Source organism: Capra hircus, chromosome 10, assembly GCF_001704415.2.
Source record: "Capra hircus breed San Clemente chromosome 10, ASM170441v1, whole genome shotgun sequence".
In the NCBI taxonomy this organism is placed as follows: domain Eukaryota; kingdom Metazoa; phylum Chordata; class Mammalia; order Artiodactyla; family Bovidae; genus Capra; species Capra hircus.
Window position 1 is genome coordinate 93,441,651 of NC_030817.1, and position 19,639 is coordinate 93,461,289.

General features: G+C 43.1%; 1 protein-coding gene across 1 annotated transcript in view; it reads right to left on the bottom strand.

Annotated features, from left to right (window-relative positions):
• Nucleotides 1-19,639, bottom strand: part of IQGAP2 (IQ motif containing GTPase activating protein 2) — a 309,091-nt gene that overhangs the window by 146,989 nt on the left and 142,463 nt on the right. The gene's annotated exons all lie outside the window — the stretch shown is intronic.

Below are 19,639 nucleotides of genomic sequence, written 5' to 3' on the forward strand. Positions count from 1 at the left end.
AAGTCTCTTAAAGAAGAAAGAGGCCAATCTGTGCTTATATGGGTGGAATGAGTCTTGCTGACACTACAGAAAAAGCAATTCCAAGTTTATGAGCCTCAGTGGAGGACATTTTGTAGGGGTTATGCCGTGGGGAGAGCGTAGTCCAAGGTGCGGTAAAATCTGTAGCCGCTCAGTCTGGAAATAACTACCAGGAGAGGCAGGAAGGCATAGGACAGGGACATCGAAATCCAGAAAGCAGACACAGTCTTCCTACACATTCCTTTTTTCAATGCCAGAAGCTTACTACAGCACACTTACCTTTTGGGGAAGCTATTCTCTGGGTACTGAGAAAGCTGTTGAGCAAAAGATCAGATTCAATCTTAGGACACTCTGCCAGTATCATAGAAAAGAGAGCACCAAGGTCATTACTGGCTCAAAGACACACAGTGGGAGAAGGGCCAGGCCAGTTCACATTTCACGCCGGGGTGCAGAGTCTGCCAGAGCTCACAGGATACTGTGCTTCCTCCCCATGCTTGAGGAACTCTTCCCTACTGTAAGACCCAAGAACCGGGGGTGCAAGCCCTCACCTCTCTGCCACTAACCCACCACCACATCAGCAACTCTGAGTGTGAGCCCCACACCTATACAGCGAGGCCCCTCAGAAGACCAGTAACACAGCATCGCTGACTCCATCACACTTGGCAGGGAGGAGAGGGCTGCTCTGCACTATTAACAATGGATTCGGATCCAGGCAGTGGACACTGTAAAACGTCTCAAGTGCCTGTAGCTCTGGCCGACACTTTTTAGAAGCTCAAAGAGTCCCTAATAAGCAAGGAGTATTTACTGACCACTTGTTTAGGCAATGTGAAATATGGAGTTAGACACGGAAATGGCAACCCATTCCAGTATCCTTGCCTGGGAAATTCCTCGGACAGAGGAGCCTGGTGGGCTATAGTCCATGGCATCGCAAAGAGTCGGACACGACTGAGAGACTGAATGGAACTGAGAAAAGCTATGACAAACATGGAGAGCACATTAAAAAGCAGAGACATGACTTTGCCAACAAAGTCCATCTAGTCAAGGCTATGGTTTTTCCAGTGGTCATGTGTGGATGTGAGAGTTGGACTATAAAGAAAGCTGAACACCAAAGAATTGATGCTTTTGAACTGTGGTGTTGAAGAAGACTCTTGAGAGTCCCTTGGACTGCAAGGAGATCCAAGCAGTCAATCTTAAAAGAAATCAGTCCTGAATATTCATTGGAAGGATTCAGCTTCAGCTCCAATACTTTGGCCACCTGATGTGAAGAATTGACTCATTGGAAAAGACCCTGGTGCTGGGCAAGATTGAAGGCAGGCGAAGGAGGTGACAGAGGATGAGATGGTTGGATGGCATCACTGACTCGATGGACATGAGTTTGAGTAAGCTCCGGGAGTTGGTGATGGACAGGGAGGCCTGGGGTGCTGCAGTCCAGGGGTTGCAAAGAGTCAGACACAACTGAGAGACTGAACCGAACCGATGAGAAAAAAACATAAATATAAGCCCTGCCTTCAAAAAGCATTAAACAAAACTGAGAAGGCAACACAAGTGTAAGGAAAAATCAGAGAGCCATGTAAGACAGGCTATGATGCCCAATACAACTATTAGTGCCTAACAAGAAAAAATTTGGGAATAATGTGGGGGCAGGGGGCACTGGGCTCTCAGTGGAGTAGCAGGAAAAAAAATGACAAGGTGGTGGGATCTGGATTCAGCTGGAAAGGGAGGATTTGGAAAGGTAAGGCAGGGGGACACTGGGAGCTGAGGGGCAGGACATACTAGAATCACGAAGGAAACATGGCTGATGCATGGGACAAACCCAGAGAAGACCTAGGGTCCTTAGGGTTCATGGGGAGAAAGGAATCAAGCTGAGCATACACAGTGAAATCAGGAGCTGGTGTAAGAGAAGCGATGACATTTGCTGCTACAGGAAGCAGGAAGCTCTTGGCAGACTCACAGCAGAGGAGGGGCAGGCTGACAGTGGTATTTAGAGAAAATTCAATCTTGTAAAATGGAGGCCCCAAAGACAAAGCACTCACCTTTCCCACTGCAAGGAGCTGAGGGACTGGATGAGACAGGAAGAAACGGGAAGGGCGGAAAGCAAGAGGCATTTCAAGGAAATGGTAACAAGATGTGACAGCTTAGAAAGAGGGGAGCGGGTCAAAGGAAAGGGAATATTCCCAGGCAGGGAGAGGGGCTCCATGTGGAGGGAGCTCTCTGTACCAGGACTCAGCCCCACATCCACTGCGGCCCCAGGCATGTCCCCTGACCTCCCTGGGCCTCAGTGTTCTCCTCTGTTGAAGGGGCAGATGAGAAGGACAGGATGTTAAGGCCTTCTGCCGCTCTAACATCCTAGGGGGACTGGGAAAACTTGGAAGAACAAGGAACTTTCAATAGTAACATGAGATGCGAAATTTACTTTCATATAACAAACACAAGGTGAATAAGGATTATTTGGTTATATGGGCCTTGCTGCAAATGAATGTAAGAGTATCATAGGCTTGATGAATTTTTAAAACTGTAAGAAATCAATAATAATGTTGTCTTTTTGATTAAAAAAAAATGTGGGCAAATTAAAAGCCACTGCACTAGACCAAATTTCTAATCTAAGTAAACAACAAATTACAGTATCATGCTCTTTCACATTAAAACAAACCTGTTTCAAATAATTATCTTCAAAAAATTTACAAAATTGGTTTTCTGCACAGCAATATATAATTGCTGTATAATAATTCCACAACTGAGGGGTAGATTGTGAAGGATTGGGGAGAGGTAAATTGACAATTTATAGCAGGAGAGGGAGGTGATAAATCAACATTTGAGACCAAGAAGTAGAAAGCTAAAATAAAAACAACTTTGACATATTTTAGAATTGGGTTTACTTTTTAAAAAAGATAATCACATTAATTTTTGTCTGTGTTAGAATATATGTGCAGATGGCTGAAAAAAAACAAATTATTCCAAAAACTTAGGTTAACTATACCCTATTTAAAGAGCTATTGCTAACGCTTACCACATCATGAAGTGCTCAAAGGCAAAAACCATCTCTTCTTTTTGAGATCCCACTGTACTGAAAATGTGTTTATCAGTTCAGTTCAGTTCAGTCGCTCAGTTGTGTCCAACTCTTTGCGACCCCATGAACCACAGCATGCCAGGCCTTCCTGCCCATCACCAGCTCCCGGAGTTCACCCAAACTCATGCCCATTGTGTCGGTGATGCCATCCAACCATCTCATCCTCTGTCATCCCCTTCTCCTTCTGCCCTCAATCTTTCCCAGCATCAGGATCTTTTCAAATGAGTCAGCTCTTCCAATCAGGTAGCCAAAGTATTGGAGTTTCAGCTTCAACATCAGTCCTTCCAGTGAACACTCATGACTGATCTTCTTTAGGATGGAATGGTTGGATCTCCTTGCCATCCAAGGGACTTCTCCAACACCACAGTTCAAAAGTATCAATTCTTTAGCGCTCAGTTTTCTTTATAGTCCAACTCTCACATCAGTACATGACCACTGGAAAAACCATAGCCTTAACTAGACAGACCTTTGTTGACAAAGTAATGTCTCTGCTTTTTAATATGCTGTCTAGGTTGGTCATAACTTTCCTTCCAAGGAGTAAGCATCTATTAATTTCGTGGCTGCAATCACCATCTGCAGTGGTGGTGGTGGAGCCCCCCAAAATAGTCAGCCACTGTTTCCACTGTTTCCCCATCTATTTCCCATGAAGTGATGGGACCAGATGCCATGATCTTCGTTTTCTGAATGTTGAGCTTAAAGCCAACTTTTTCACTCTCCTCTTTCACTTTCATCAAGAGGCTTTTTAGTTCCTCTTCACTTTCTGCCATAAGGGTGGTGTCATCTGTATATCTGAGGTTATTGATATTTCTCCCAGCAATCTTGATTCCAGCCTGTGCTTCCTCCAGCCCAGTGTTTCTCATGATGTACTCTGCATGTAAGTTAAATAAGCAGGGTGACAATATACAGCCTTGATGTACTCCTTTTCCTATTTGGAACCAGTCTGTTGTTCCATGTCCAGTTCTAACTGTTGCTTCCTGACCTGCATACAGGTTTCTCAAGAGGCAAGTCACGTGGTCTGGTATTCCCATCTTTTTCAGAATTTTCCAGTTTATTGTGATCCACGCAGTCAAATGAGTTTATAGATAGTGTGTATTCAACAGATTGTTATTAAGTGAAAGATTCTGACTGCTTAAGAGTTTTCCAAGCATCACAGTTACAGCATAAAATCTTTTAGGACATTGCCAATGACTTGTAAATGTAGCATTTTTTGTAACATTAGGTAATATTTCACTACCTTGAAAGTCAGAAGAAGATCCTATTACCATCAATGGTAACTAGTGTTTATTAAGCACTATTTTATTCTAGAGGGCTTCCCATGTGGCGCTAGTGGTTAAGAACCTGCCCGCGAATGCAGGTTAGACATAAGAGACACCGGTTCGCTTCCTGGGTCAGGAAGATCCCCTGGAGAAGGGCATGGCAACCCACTCCAGTATTCTTGCCTAGAGAACCCCATGGACAGAGGAGCCTGGTGGGCCACAGTCCATGGGGTCATACAGAGTCAGACATGACAGAAGCAACTTAACACATTTTATTCTAGAATCTGGATTTAATACTATATGTGGATTATCATTTAATCCTTGCACCTATCCCATAAGGAAAGGTGCTATGGATAACCATTTGCAGATGTTAATCTGAAGCAAAATTAAAAGAATGCTTGCTCCTTGGAAGAAAAGCTGTGACAAACCTAGACAGCATATTGAAAAGCAGAGACATCATGCTGACATCACCTAGACATGCTGTCTAGGTTTACTGACAAAGATTTGTATAGCCAAAGCTATGGTTTTTCCAGTAGTCACATATGCCTGTGAGAGTTGGACCATAAAGTAGGTTGAGTGCCTAAGAACTGATGCCTTCAAACTGGGGTGCTGGAGAAGACTCTTGAGAATCCCTTGGACAGCAAGATCAAATCAGCGAATGCTAAAGGAAATAAACTCTAAATATTCATTGGAAGGACTGATGCCGAAGCTGAAGCTCCAATACTTTGGCCACCTGACGAAGAGCCAACACATTGGAAAAGACCCTGATGCTGGAAAAGATTGAGGGCAGGAGAAGGGGGCGGCAGAGGATGAGATGTTTGGATGACGTCATCAACTCAATGGATGTGAGTTTGAGCAAACTCTGGGAGATAGTGAGGACAGGGAAGCCTGGTGTGCTGCAATGGGGTCACAAAGATTTGGACATGACTTAGCAACTGAACAACAACAGAGGGAAGAGCACTTGGAGTACAGACACCAAATGGTTCACCGCAGGGCTAGGAGACAGCTGGGGTGGCTGCTGGCCAGGGTGGTCACTTCCCAGCCCCGTACTATCTGTGTGGGGCCAAGTAGCCGGGTCATGAGCACAGAATGAGACAGGAAATGCTGTGCATCCCATGGAAAGCGGCCTCAGGAAAGCCCCGCATGGGTGAGCTTCCCCTCCCCCATCTGCTGAAAGTGAAGTTGCTCAGTCGTCTCTGACTGTTTGTAACCCCATGGTCTGTAGTCTACCCGGCTCCTCTGTCCATGGGATTTTCCAGGCAAGAGTACCGGCGTGGGTTGCCATTTCCTTCTCCAGGGGATCTTCCCAACTCAGGAATCGAACTCTGGTCTCCTGCATTGCAGGCAGATGCTTTACCACCTGAGCCACCAGGGACGCCCAAGACACACAGATGTAACACAGTGAAAATTGCGTCCGACTCTTTGTGACCCTGCATTCTCTAGGCCAGAACACTGGAGTGGGTAGCCTTTCCCTTCTCCAAGGAATCTGCCCAACCCAGGAACTGAACCAGGGTTTCTTGGATTATAGGCGGATTCTTTACCAGTTGAGCCACCAGGGAAACGGCGCCCGGCGCCCTGCCCCCACTCCCCTACCCCCATCTGCAAGCAGGATGCTAAAGCCCATGGCCACCTCGAAAGAAAAGATGTAGAACAGCCTGGGTCCCTGAGTCACCTCTGTCGGTTACAAGAGGAACCTTCTGCATCCGCTCATCCTCGACTTATGCTACTGAATCTTACATGAAAAGGAATTAAGCTTCTACTGTCAACCTCAACCTCAGTGACTTACCGGTTACATAAGCTAGTGTTACCCAGCCAAACCAATAAAATTCAGTAAGTGTGATTTTTACGGTCTGTTGGGGTCAAACTTCCTGTCATAATCACAGTACAGAAAATGACGGGCCTGATGTTCAGGAAGTCTGGCTTTCCAATCACTAGCTGGTGTCCTGGAACAGGTTAGAGTTTTAACTGTATGCTGAGTTTTAGTCTGAAAGTCTAAAGTTATAAATGGAATTCTGTATGACACTAATTATGCAATATGCTTTTTTGTGTGTTTAATAGCAGCTTTATACTGAGAGAATTCACACATCATACACTCTTTGAAGCTGTACAATGCAGTGATTTTCAGCAAACATTTTCATCACTCCAAAAAGAAGCCGTATAACTCATTAACAGTACTCCCCATTTACTCCCAAATTTCCAACCTATTAACCTACTCTCTGCTTAGAGATCTGTTTATTTTGGATATTTCATTTAAATGGAACCATACAACACACGGCCATCTGTGACTAGCTTCTTTTGCATGCTTTCAAGTTTCATCTATTGTGTAGGATATAATTAGCGCTGCATTCATTTCCAATGCTGAATAATATTCTACTGTATAGATATATATCATATGTATCAGTTTATGGACATCTGGGTTTTTTTCTGCTTTTTGGCTATGAATAATGCTGCTGTAAACATTAGTGTTTAGGTTTTTGCACGGACATATTTTCTCCTTTCTCTGGGTATATATGTAGGAGAAGAATTGCTGGGTCTATGTTTGATCTTTTTTGGAACTTCCAGACTGTTTTCCCAAAGCAGCTGCAACATTTTACATCCCCAGCAGCACTAAGTGAGGATTCTAACGTCCCCACCTCCTTGCCACCACTCAACTGTCTTTTTGAGTATAGCCATCCTAGGTAGATTCAAAGTGGCATCTCAATATGGTTTTGATTTTCATCTCTCTGATGGCTAATGATATTGAGTGGGCTTCCCAGGTGGCACTAGTGGTAAAGAATCCGCCCACCAATGCAGGAGATATAAGAGACACGGGTTTGATTCTGGGGTCGGGAAGATTCCCTGGAGGAGGAAATTGCAACCCACTTCAGTAATCTTGCCTGGAGAATCCCATGGACAGAGGAGCCTGGCGGACAGTCCATGGGGTCACAAAGAGTTGGGCACAACTGAGCATCTGAGCATGATGATATTGAGCATCTTTTTAATTTTTTTTCTTTTGATACAATTGTGAATAGGATAGTTTATTTCTCTTTCTAATGGTTAATTATTGGTATGTAGAAATGTAACTGATTTCTGTGATTAATTTTCTATCCTTCAACTTTAATGAATTCATCTTTAAGTTCCAATAGTTTTTTGGTCTTAAGGGTTTTCTGTGCATAATATCATGTCATCTGCAAATAGTGACAGTTTCAGTTCCTTTCCAACTTAATTTCCTTTCCTTCTTTTTCTTCTCTGACTGCTGTGGCTAGGACTTCCAATATTATGTTGAAAAAAAGTGGGAAGAGTAGTCATCCTTGTCTTGTTCTGAGCATCTTTTTATTATTGCCTATTTACATATCTTTAGAAACATGTCTTTTCAAATCTGCTGCCCATGTTTTAGCTTTTTTTTTTTTTTTAAAGAAATTGAGTTATAAGAGCTCTTTATATATTTGTCATACCAATTCCTTATCAGGCACACAACATGAAAATATTTCTTCATTCTATGGGTTGTCTTTTTGCTTTCTTGATGGTGTCTTTTGAAGCAAGTTGCTTGTACTTTGAGGTCATATTTAAGAAACCATTGTTTAACTGAAGGTCACAAATATTCACCTATGTTTTCTTCTAAGAGGTTCATAGTTTCAATGCTTACATTTAAATATTTTATCCATTTTGAGTTATTTTTTGTATGTGGTGAGTGGTAAGAGTCCAAATTCATTCTTTGGAATGTGGATATCCAGTTATCTCAGCACCATGTGTTGAAAAGACTCTGTGCCTGCATGCTAAGTTGCTTCAGTCGTGTCTGACTCTCTGTGACTCTTCGGGCTGTAGCCCACCAGGCCCCTCTGTCCATGGGATTCTCCAGGCAAGTATACTAGAGTGGGTTGCCATGCCCTCCTCCAGGGGATCTTCCCAGCCCAGGGATCAAACTCAATTAACTTTCCTTGGTACACTTGTTGAAAGTCAACTGACTGTAACTGTGAAAAATTACATCTAAACTCTCAATTAAACTCAATGGTTTATACAGCTAAGAAGTGAAAGTCACTCAGTCGTGTCCAACTCTTTGCAACCCCATGGACTGTAGCCTGCCAGTCTCCTTTGTCCATGGAGTTCTCCAGGTCAGAATACTGGAGTGGGTAGCCACTCCCTTCTCCAGGGGATCTTCCCAACCCAGGGATCGAACCCAGGTCTCCCACATTGCAGGCAGATTCTTTACCAGCTGAGCTATGAGGGAAGCCCATGATTTACATACAGACAATATGTATGTACACATGAAACAAACCTAGAAAGACCTCATATGTTATCAAAAGACTGTCTTCAAATTTGACCTAAAAATCCACAGAAATGAAAACCAGAACAGGCCAGCATCTCCTGCTGCCCTTGCGCTTGCTGCTCCTCCCCTGCTCCTTCTACGGGTTGCTCCTCATGAAGACCATACAGAAGGCTGAGCACTGAAGAACTGATGCTTTTGAACTGTGGTGCTGGAGAAGACCCTTGAGAGTCCCTTGGACTGCAAGGAGATCAACCTGTCAATCCTAAAGGAAATCAGCCCTGAATATTCATTGGAAGGACTGATACTGAAGCTGAAGCTCCAATACTTTGACCACATGATGTGAAGAGTTGACTCACTGGAAAAGACTCTGATGCTGGGAAAGATTGAAGGCAAAAGGAGAAGAGGGTGTCAGAGCATGAGATGGTTGGATGACATCACCGACTCAGTGGACATGAACTTGGGCAAACTCTGGGAGATGGTGAGGGACAGAGAAGCTTGGCGTGCTGCAGTCCATGGGGCTGTGAAGAGTCAGACACGACTTGGTGAGTGAGCAACAACAATAACCAAACCTCCACACCAGTAGGTGAACGTCTCATCCTCAACCAAAAGTGAAGCAATTTCTGATGAGCATCTTCAAGGTTGTTGCTGCTGCTGCTAAGTCGCTTCAGTCATGTCCGACTCTGTGTGACCCCATAGACGGCAGCCCACCAGGCTCCCCCGTCCCTGGGATTCTCCAGACAAGAACACTGGAGTGTGTTGCCATTTCCTTCTCCAATGCATGAAAGTGAAAAGTGAAAGTGAAGTCGCTCAGTCGTGTCCGACTCTTCGCGACTCCATGAACTGCAGCCCACCAGGCTCCTCTGTCCATGGAATTTTCCAGGCAAGAGTACTGGAGTGGGGTGCCATTGCCTTCTCCGTCAAGGTTGTTGGAAAACCACAATTTTGTTTCCAGTGGGGAGGACTCTCTCTTATATTAGTATTGCTTGCTTTCTCTTTACTTTGCAGGGAAAATCTGAATCTCTTATCAACCACAGAGAAACCAAATACAGGTAAGAGGAATTTTTGTCCTATCATTCAAGCATATTCTCTTCAATTTTTTTTTTTTTAGTTGAGTTGAGATAGCTTCCATAAGTAGCTCTGTGTATAAAAGCACAAGGTCTGATTCAAATGACAAAGGAGAAGAGGAGGAGGGTGGTAGGAGAGGATGTGGGGAGAAGGATGAAGGGGACAAACTGTGAAATTTTCCAGTTTTAGGTTAAGGCCAGAAAGAAAAACAGTTAATATCATTTCATCTTGCAAGAGATCAAAAAAAAAAAAAAAAAGACACACATACAACCCCCAAAACTGCCACCTCATAAAAACCTGGAGACATACCATCCACTCCGTCGGGCTACTTTGCGCCTTGCAGAGCATATGAAAGTTGTTTCGCTGAGGCGTTTGCTATCTGACTTGTTATTCAGGAAATCGCCAGCTATAAATCTTGGTCTCTATCATACAGCCCTGTATGGAATAAATGTCCCAAAAGTAGAACTGCTGGCCAAGAAACAGAAAGTGTGTTTTTTCGGTACAAACCCTGCTTTAATGGAGTGCCCTCGTCCATGAACTTTCAAGCATTATAAGTCAGTTTCTCTTCCTGAATGTTTTGAACATCAGCCTATGAAATATTTCACAAAAGAATAAAGGCAAAGACCGGCTATTTTTTATGTGTACAGTGCAACTGGTCACCTTCTGTGCCGATAGGAGGTAAAACATTGGAAGCCAGTGCTAGATTAAGCTCTCACGGTAAACCTTTCTGTTCACTGGAGGCTGAGGTCAAACTGTCAGCACGAGGAGCGGAGGGAATAAATTAGGAATTGGAGATTAACAAAGACACACTACTGAACATAAAATAAACAGCAAGGACTTACTGTTGGGAACTGTATTTGCTATCTTGCTGTTATATACCTATATTGGGCTGGAAAAGAGATGCAGACATAGGGAACGGACTTGTGGACACAGGCGGGGCAGGACAGTGGAGGACAAAGTGAGCGTGCAGCATTGACGTATACACATGACCACATGCAAAGCGTCTAGTGGGAAGCTGCTGTTCAGCACAGGGAGCTCAGCTCGCTGCCCTGCGATGACTTAGGGGGCATGGGAATGCGGGAGGCAGGCTCAAAAGGAAGCAGATATATGTCACGTATAGCTGATTCCTGACGTTGTACAGCAGAAACGAACGCAACATTGTAAAGCAGTTATATTCCAATAAAAAAAGAAGTTAGAATATATAGGAAAAAAAGAATATATCTACACACATATATATCAGAAAAAAAAAACTGAATCACTTCGATATATACCTGAAACACTGTAAATCAACCATATTTCAATTAAGAAATAAAAACAAAAATAATTGTCACCATAATTCTATCAGCATTATTAGCTCAAGGGAACAGGGATACAGAAAAACATATATTGCACAAAACTTAGTTGGTTCGTTATAAGAAAAAGAGATGAGATGTTAAAATAATGCTAATTATTTTCTTTAAAACACAGACTTACAATACCATGAAAAGAAGCAATATAGGACACCAAGACCTAATGGGGATGGAGCAGGCTTTGGAGGCCCTCTTTCTCATTCTGCTCTTTAGGAAGGAGAGGAAACAGCAGCCCTCCACTGAGTTTGGCAAGCATTTTGTGAACTGTGTTCCACAGAATATTGGCTCAGTGAGATGCTAATACTGTCCTGGGGCCAGGGGTGGTGGTGGGGGCGGGGGGAGGAGGGCCAAGTGAACTTAGAAAATGTCGCATTCTACGTCCTCTCTCGAGGATTCATAAATTGCATTAGCATCCTGAAAGCTCAGAGAATTCCTGAAGCCAAGTTAACTTTTTAACTCAATGTTTCCCAAATTTTTTGACCATAGAACTCCTTTTTCCCAAACCACTTCACAATATTTCATAGGATGAATAGAGAGGTACCTGATAAAAGCAGTACAATGAGGTGACAAAAATCATGGCATTTGGGCTCACACTTTGTCAGCTCAAATCCTAGTTCTAGAATAATACCAGTGATTTATCTGTAAAATAAAGATATTTAAACCATTTGCCCTTGGAGGGCCTTTGTAAGGAGTAAATGAGAATCTGTGTAAAATGTTTAGCACTGTGTCTTGCTCATAGTAAGAGCCCAGCAAACATTAACCCCAAGTATTGTGAGCATGTTCCCCAAATGTGAATCTGGCTATTCCTTTACCAGACTTCATGAACTGTGTTCCGCAGAATTCTGGCTCAGTGAGATGCTAATATTGTCCTGGGGCCAGGCGTGGTGGTGGGGGAGGTGGGGGGGCCAAGTGAACTTAGATAATGTCACATTCTGTGTACTCTCTTGAGGATTCATAAGTTGCATTAGCGTCCTGAAAGCTCAGAGATGGACTTCTGGACTTCCCTAGTGGCTCAGAAGGTAAAGCGTCTGCCTATAATGCGGGAGACCCGGGTTCAGTCCCTGGGTTGGGAATATTTCCTGGAGAAGGAAATGGCAACCCACTCCAGTATTCTTGCCTGGAAAATGCCATGGACAGAGGAACCTGGTAGGCTACAGTCCATGGGGTCGCAAAGAGTCGGACACGACTGAGCGACTTCACTTTCTTTTCTTTCTATTCCCTTACTGGATGTGTAACCTTAACAGATTTTTTGTTGTTGCATTGCTCAGTCACGTCCAACTCTGCGACCCCATGGACTGCAGCACACCAGGCTTCCTTGTTCATCACCATCTCCCAGAGTTTGCTAAACTCATGTCCATTGAGTTGGTGATGCCATCCAACCATCTCCTCCTCTGTTGCCCCCTTCTCCTGCCCTCAATCTTTTCTAGCATAAGGGTCTTTTCCAACGAGTTGGCTCTTCACATCAGGTGGTCAAAGTATTGGAGCTTCAGCATTAGTCCTTCCAAGGAATATTCAGGGTTGATTTCTTTTAGGATTGACTGGCTTTATCTCCTTGCAGTCCAAGGGACTCTCAAGAGTCTTCTTCAGCCACAGTTGAAAAGCATCAATTCTTTGGCACTCAGCCTTCTTTATGGTCCAACTCTCACATCAATCCAATTAATATTTTTGAGCATCAAGTACTTTCCAGACTTGGTTCCATGTGATGAATCAGGTCAAGTTCCCCAGTTTCCTGGGCAGTAAGGCTCAGCCTCTCATCGATGTTAGGAAACCACTAATTCAAAGGTGTTTTGAGGTTTAAATGAAACAGCACTAGTACAGAACCTAGCAGAGAGCTGGCACCCAGATGTCACTCACGTGGGTCCCTTCTCTTTAAACAAAATGTTCAAAGAGTCTCCGGTGAGTTACTTCTTAGAAAAAGATATTTAATGCATTATTTTAATCTTTCTTCCTTTATGTTCCTTAGACATGAGAAAAGGAAAAATATAAATAAGTAGAATGGTGTGAAGCACTGACGGATATAAGAAAGCCTTCAAATTTTGTAGCCCCATCTGCAGTAAGCCTAATTAACTTTGCAAATCATTTTGAAATACATTATTTCATAGACTACACTGTTGCTCAAAATACATGCTCAATTCATAATTCTTCCTAACTCCAGGCACAAATCAGATATTTACTGTATTGTTTAGGTTTGGCCCAATTAATCATCTACCTATGATGTATCATCCTGATATTAGAACATGCCTGGATAGACATGTGCATGTATACAGATACACAAATACAAACAAAAAAATGTGTACATGTGCTAAAACTTCTAGATAGACACTGCATAAAGCAAAAGACTGGTCATAAACTTCATTGGTTGGTTGGGTGGAGACACAGAGAGAGATAAACAGCTAATGTTCAGTATCCCGGTTTTTGGCTGACACCTTAATTCAAGTGGTTCAAGTGGTTCAAGTGTTAAATATTTATTAGTGCTTAACAATACTTTAACTTAATCTTTTTTAAGAATAATACTCATATCCTGGGGGAAAAAAGGAGTATACTCAGGAAAGCCAATACCTATTACAGAAATATATGTGCTTTAAAAGAATGTTTAAGAGGGAAAATGTAGAGACTTGAAGCCTCTGGTATCCAGGGACCCAGGGTGAGCATGAGAGAAGCTGTAAGTCACACATCTCTGGAATATTCTAATGTTTTATGCCCTCTACTGGTGTCCAGTATCCAACCTGTAGGTTCTCTGCAATCTTCTCCCCAATCAGATCATATAGTAGTCAGTAATTACTATACACCTATTAAGTTTAGGACATGAGTTTAAAAAATTTTTATTTATTCTTCCCATAGCCCAGTGACTTATCATCTTTAAAAAACTGAGTCAGATATCAAGAAAGATGAATTATCTTGCCCAAGATCATATATAAATGGGAAAAGCAAAATTTGACCTCTCCGAAATTTGAACCCAAATATCTCTGAAATCTGCACATTAATGAGCTCATTATACTGCTTCATGAAAGAGTATATCAGGAAATTTAGTATACAGCCTAGACATTTTACACTGTGAGTATAACTTACTAAACACAGCTATGGTCCAAGACTTTTGTGCAATGCAAAAACTGTAAGCAATGCAAGCATCTAAAAAGAATGTTTATCCATTGCATAGACTATTATACAGCCACTTGAGATATTTTCATAGAATATTTAAGAAAATGGAAAAATAGCAGGGGTAAGTTAAGAGAAAATGAGAGGATACAAAGTTTTATGGTAAGCTAATTTTATTTCTAAAATTATATATATTTAAATGGTTTTTCCCGTAGTCATGTACGGATGTAAGAGTTAGACCACAAAGAAGGCTGAGGGCAGAAAAATTGATGCTTTCGAACTGCAGTGCTGGAGAAGACTCTTGAGAGTCCCTTGGACTGCAAGGAGATCTAACCAGTCAACCCTAAAGGTTATCAACCCTAAATATTTATTGGAAGAATTGATGCTACAGCTGAAGCTCCAATACTCTGGCCACCTGATATGAAGAGCTGACTCACTGGACAACACCCTGATGTTGGGAAAGATTAAAGGAAGGAGGAGAAGGGGACGACAGAGGATGAGATGGTTGGATGGCATCATTAACTCAATGGACGTAAGTTTGAGCAAATTCTGGGAGATAATGAAGGACAGGGAAGCCTGGTGTGCTGCAGTCCTTGGGGTCACAAAGAGTCAGACACGACTGAGTGACTGAACTGCTGCTGCTGCTAAGTCACTTCAGTCATGTCTGACTCTTTGCGATCCCATAGAGGGCAGCCCACCAGGCTCCGCCATCCCTGGGACTCTCCAGGCAAGAACACTGGAGTGGGTTGCCATTTCCTTCTCCACTGCATGAAAGTGAAAAGTGAAGTCGCTCAGTCAAGTCCGACTCTTCGCGACTCCATGGACTACAGCCTACCAGGCTCCTCCATCCATGGGATTTTCCAGGCAAGAGTACTGGAGTGGGGTGCCATTGCCTTCTCCAAAGTGACTGAACAACAATATTTACATAAATATACACAGACTGGAAACATATAGCAAAGTATTAACAGTGGTTTTTCCCTGTGGGTTGGTAAGGTTCTTCATCTTTTCTTTCATCTTAATGCGTTACCATAAACATGTATTTTCAATAATAGAAAATGATGAAATTCAGTGTATTCTAAAGTTCTTATCTCTTTCCAGTGTACAGAACTTGTTTGCTGATTACACCAAGCGCTTGAGTCAAAATAGAGTCTTACGGTAGCAAACATTAAAAGAATGCTGATAAAGACAGGGGTATGGGTGTAGATGGAGAAATGGTAGTTTGTCACGAGGCGTGGAAGCTGGAGAAGACAAAAAGGCACCCTAAACTTTTTTTTTTAAGGTTATGGGTTGAGACATGCAACCGATGAAATGTTAAGGAAAATGTTAAGCATGTTAGGAAAAGAAAATGTTAAGGAAAGGAAGGAAAATCTTAAGTATGTTTGTCTTTTTCACATACCTCTAACCATGTTAACAGCCTGGCTTTAAGGCTTAGAAAGTAAAGGTGGAATCCTCATTAATGAGTACACAAAATAAATGAGACATTAATAAATCAGACATAGAGAACAAATATATGGATACCAAGGGGGAAAGGTGGGGGTGGAATGAAATTGGGAGGTTGGGATTAGCATTTATATACTACTATGTATTAGCATAGATAACTAACGAGAACCTGCTGTCTAGCACAGGGAACTCTACTCAGTGCTCTGTGGTGTCCTAAAAGGAAAGGAAATCCAAAAAAGAGGGGATATATATGCATATGTGTATATGTATATATATGTGTATATGTGTATATATGTGTATATGTATATGTGTGTATATATATGTATATGTATATATGTGTATATGTATATGTGTGTATATGTGTATATGTGTATATGTATATATGTGTGTGTATATGTGTATGTGTATATATATGTGTGTATATGTATATATATGTATATGTATTCACTGCTGTGCAGCAGAAACTAATACAACATTGTAAAGCAACTAGACTCTAATAAAAATTAAAAAAAATAAGTCAAGAGTGCAGCCTGGATCATCCATGCTGCTGATAGTAAAATATAAAAGGAGAGAGAGAAAACTGAGAAGAAATTAAGTGGGAAAAAAAAAAAAGTAAAAAAGTAGAACCTGAAGATTTGGAAAATTGGCAGCCTTATCAATATTGCAAAAAAATTTCAAAAGGCTGATTCATGTTGAGGTTTGACAGAAAACAGTGAAATTCTGTAAAGTAATTATGCTTCCATAAAAAATAAATTTTAAAAAAATATTGCAAAAAATGAGAAAAGGTGTTCTGAAGCAAACACAGAGGGTGTGGCTGGACAAGTACTGCATAAAGAATGCAACTCATTGATTTAATCAGCCATCTCTGCAAAAGTCAGGACTAGGGATGGGGTTATACCATTTAGACTAAAGGGGACAGAGACAGGGCGACAAGGAGGGGAGGCTCTCAGACCTCTGAGATCTAGGAGATGGAACTGGCTTTCTGGCCGTGTTACCCATCACAAGAAGGGAAGAAGGACCCTGACAGTGATTCAGAGATCCACAGAGCTGCCTCCCCCACAACAGGCCCAGACGCCGTCTCTTCCTTGGTTGCAAAGGGCAAGACCATCTTTCCTTAGGTTCTGGTGAGCCAGGTTGCTGCCTCTGAGGGTCTGGAAGGCAGGGCTACCAGCCTCGTGAGCCCAAAGGACAGGCCACCAGGCAGATTATTCAAGAGCCTTAAAATCAGATAGAATGAGTCCTGATACGCTTTAGACTTGCTGGGGATCCATCACCTCCTTTCTTCTTTCTAATTTCTTGACTTCAGAACAGGAATGTCTGTTGTATATTGTATGGCTGTCCCTCCATCGTCTTTTGGAAGCACAAAACTTCCCTGGTTTCCTAGGATCATAGGAGAGGAATTTTTGCCCCAGGATGAATCATATCTCAAGTTTCAGGCATACCTGATTTGGATACTCTGATGAGATTTGGGACTTAGAGTTGACGCTAGAATGGGTTAAGATCTGGGGGCTTCTGGGATGTGGATGAATGTATTTTGACTGTGAGAAGGACAGACATTTGGGGAAGAATGTTGTGGTCAGAACTGTGTTTCCTCCAAATTCATATTCTGAAGTCCTAACCCCCAGTACACAAGGATGTGACTGTATCCAGAGAAGGGCCTTTAAGAGGTGATTAAGTTTAAATGAGACCATTTGGAGAGGCTTTAATCCAATGACTGGAATACCTATAAGAAGGGGCGATTAGGACAGGGACACCAGGGCTCTGCATGTACGGAGGGAAACCCAGCGACACAGTGAGAAGGCAGCCACTGGCACGTCCAGGAAAGGGGCCTCAGAAGAAACCAATTCCGCAGGCCTCCAGAACCATGAGAGAATGAACTGCTGTTTATGTTACCCAGCCTGTGGGATTCTGTTACAGCAGTCCAAACAAATAACACACTAGCTAAGCCATCAACCCCCATCATCTTCTGAAACTCCTTACCCGACCTTATTTCTCTTCATCGCATTTCTTACTACTTGGCAGATTATATTGTATTTATTGGTTTGACAGATTCACCTGCTTAGATCATAAATGCTGTAAAAGCAAGGACCTTGCCTGCATATAGAGACCAGTGCCTGAGATGGAGCCCAAGCTTGGCCACTTGCTGTATCCCTTGGGGAACTGATTAAACTTGACGGTGTCTGAAGTTTCCTAATCTATATGTTGGAGACTGTGGTGCTACAGAAGATACATGAGAGTCCCTCGGACAACAAGAAGATCAAACCAGTCAATCCTAAAGGAAACCAACCCTGAATAATAGTCATTGGAAGGATTGATGCTGAAGCTGAAGCTCCAATCCTTTGGCCACCTGATGCAAAGAACTGATTCATTGGAAAAGACCCTGATGCTGGGAAAGATTGAAGGCAGGAGGAGAAGGGGACGACAGAGGGTAAGATGGTTGGAGGGCATCACTGATTCAATGGACATGAGTTTGAGCAAACTCTGGGAGATGGTGAGGGACAGAGAAGTCTGGCGTGCTGCAGTCCATGGGGTCGCAGAGTTGGACACGACTTAGTGCCTGAACGACAATGTTGGGAACAGTAGTAGTACTGCTTCAGAGGGCTGTTGTGAGTTGTTGGAAGAAAGCCTGAGAACAGTGCTTGGCACAAAATGAACACCCTGAGAAGTAGCTAGTGCAGCTTTTATTACTCAGTGCTATATCCCAGGCTATTCTGCCCAACTGCCAACACAAGTCATTGTTTGCATCTGTCCTTCAGCACTATTTGTTTGCCAAGCACACTTCCGTGGGGCTGCAGCTAAGCAAGCACTTTGCTATGTCAAACATGCCTTCTCCTCTCGTGACAGTCTACAGCATTCCCGTGATAAATCCAAGCCATGCACCTCCCAGCCCAGCCCCTGTCAACACACATACTCTGTTATTGCCTTACACAAGTTAGGGCTTACATGGTATTTAAGGAGGGCTCTACAAATATTGTGGAGAAGGCAATGGCATCCCACTCCAGCACTCTTGTTTGGAGAATCCCACGGACAGAGGAGCCTGGTAGGCTGCAGTCCATAGGGTCACTGAGTTGGACACAACTGAGGCGACTTAGCAGCAGCAGCTACAAATATTGATACGTGTTCCCAAGCCAGGTTTCCACTCTAATAGGGCTTCAGGCATACCAGTAATGCCAATCACAAACAACAGCAGATCCCATGGGATTAGCACAATGTTCCGCATTTAAACGAATGTATTCACACACTAGCCTGATTGGATCAGGATGATTCCCCTTTATTAGGGAAGGAAAGAGGCTCAGAGAGTTAGGAACGTGCTCACAGCTACACAGCTGAGATTCTCATCCAGATTGTGATCTCCATCGCACGTGTCCACCACAATCCTGTCTGCTCTGACAAACTGCCTAAGATGAACACGGTGAACAAGGCCTAAGTTCACTGTCTAGGAAGGTTCATTTTTAAATATTTATTATTCATTTTTTATTTATTTGGCTGCACTGGATCTTAGTGGTAGCACACGGGATCTTCTGTCTTCATGCGGCACGCTGGATCTACAGTTGTAGCATATGAACTCTCAGTGCAGCATGGAAGATCTAGTTCTCTGGCCAGGGATCAAACCCAGGCACCCTGCACTGGGAAGTGTGGAGTCTTAGCCAGTGGACCACCCGGGAAGTCCCGGAAGGTTCATTTCTTAAGCAGAAACTCACAGTGAAGCCTTTTCTAAAACAAGCCAGTTCAGATCTTCATAGACTCTGCTGCTATCATACAAGATGAAGGTGAACACGTTCTTTGGGGCTGGCTGAAGAGGCCGCTCGCCCCTTTCAGAGGTGTCTATGGGGTGCAGCTGTGTCCTGGAGTGTGGGCTCCCCAAAATCTGGCATCAGACCTGGTTCTACAATTCGTCGTGATCACCTTTGTGTGCAACCATCTCCCTGGGCCACAATTTCTTCTTTTCAAAAGCTGGGTACAACTCCAGCTGCCCCACAGAGATGTCATGAGAACTAAAACAGATACCATCTGTGGAGTGAGTGGTGGTGGTGGTTAGTCCTTCGGTCGTGTCCGACTCTCTGCGACTCCATGGACTGTGGCCCACCAGGCTCCTCTGTCC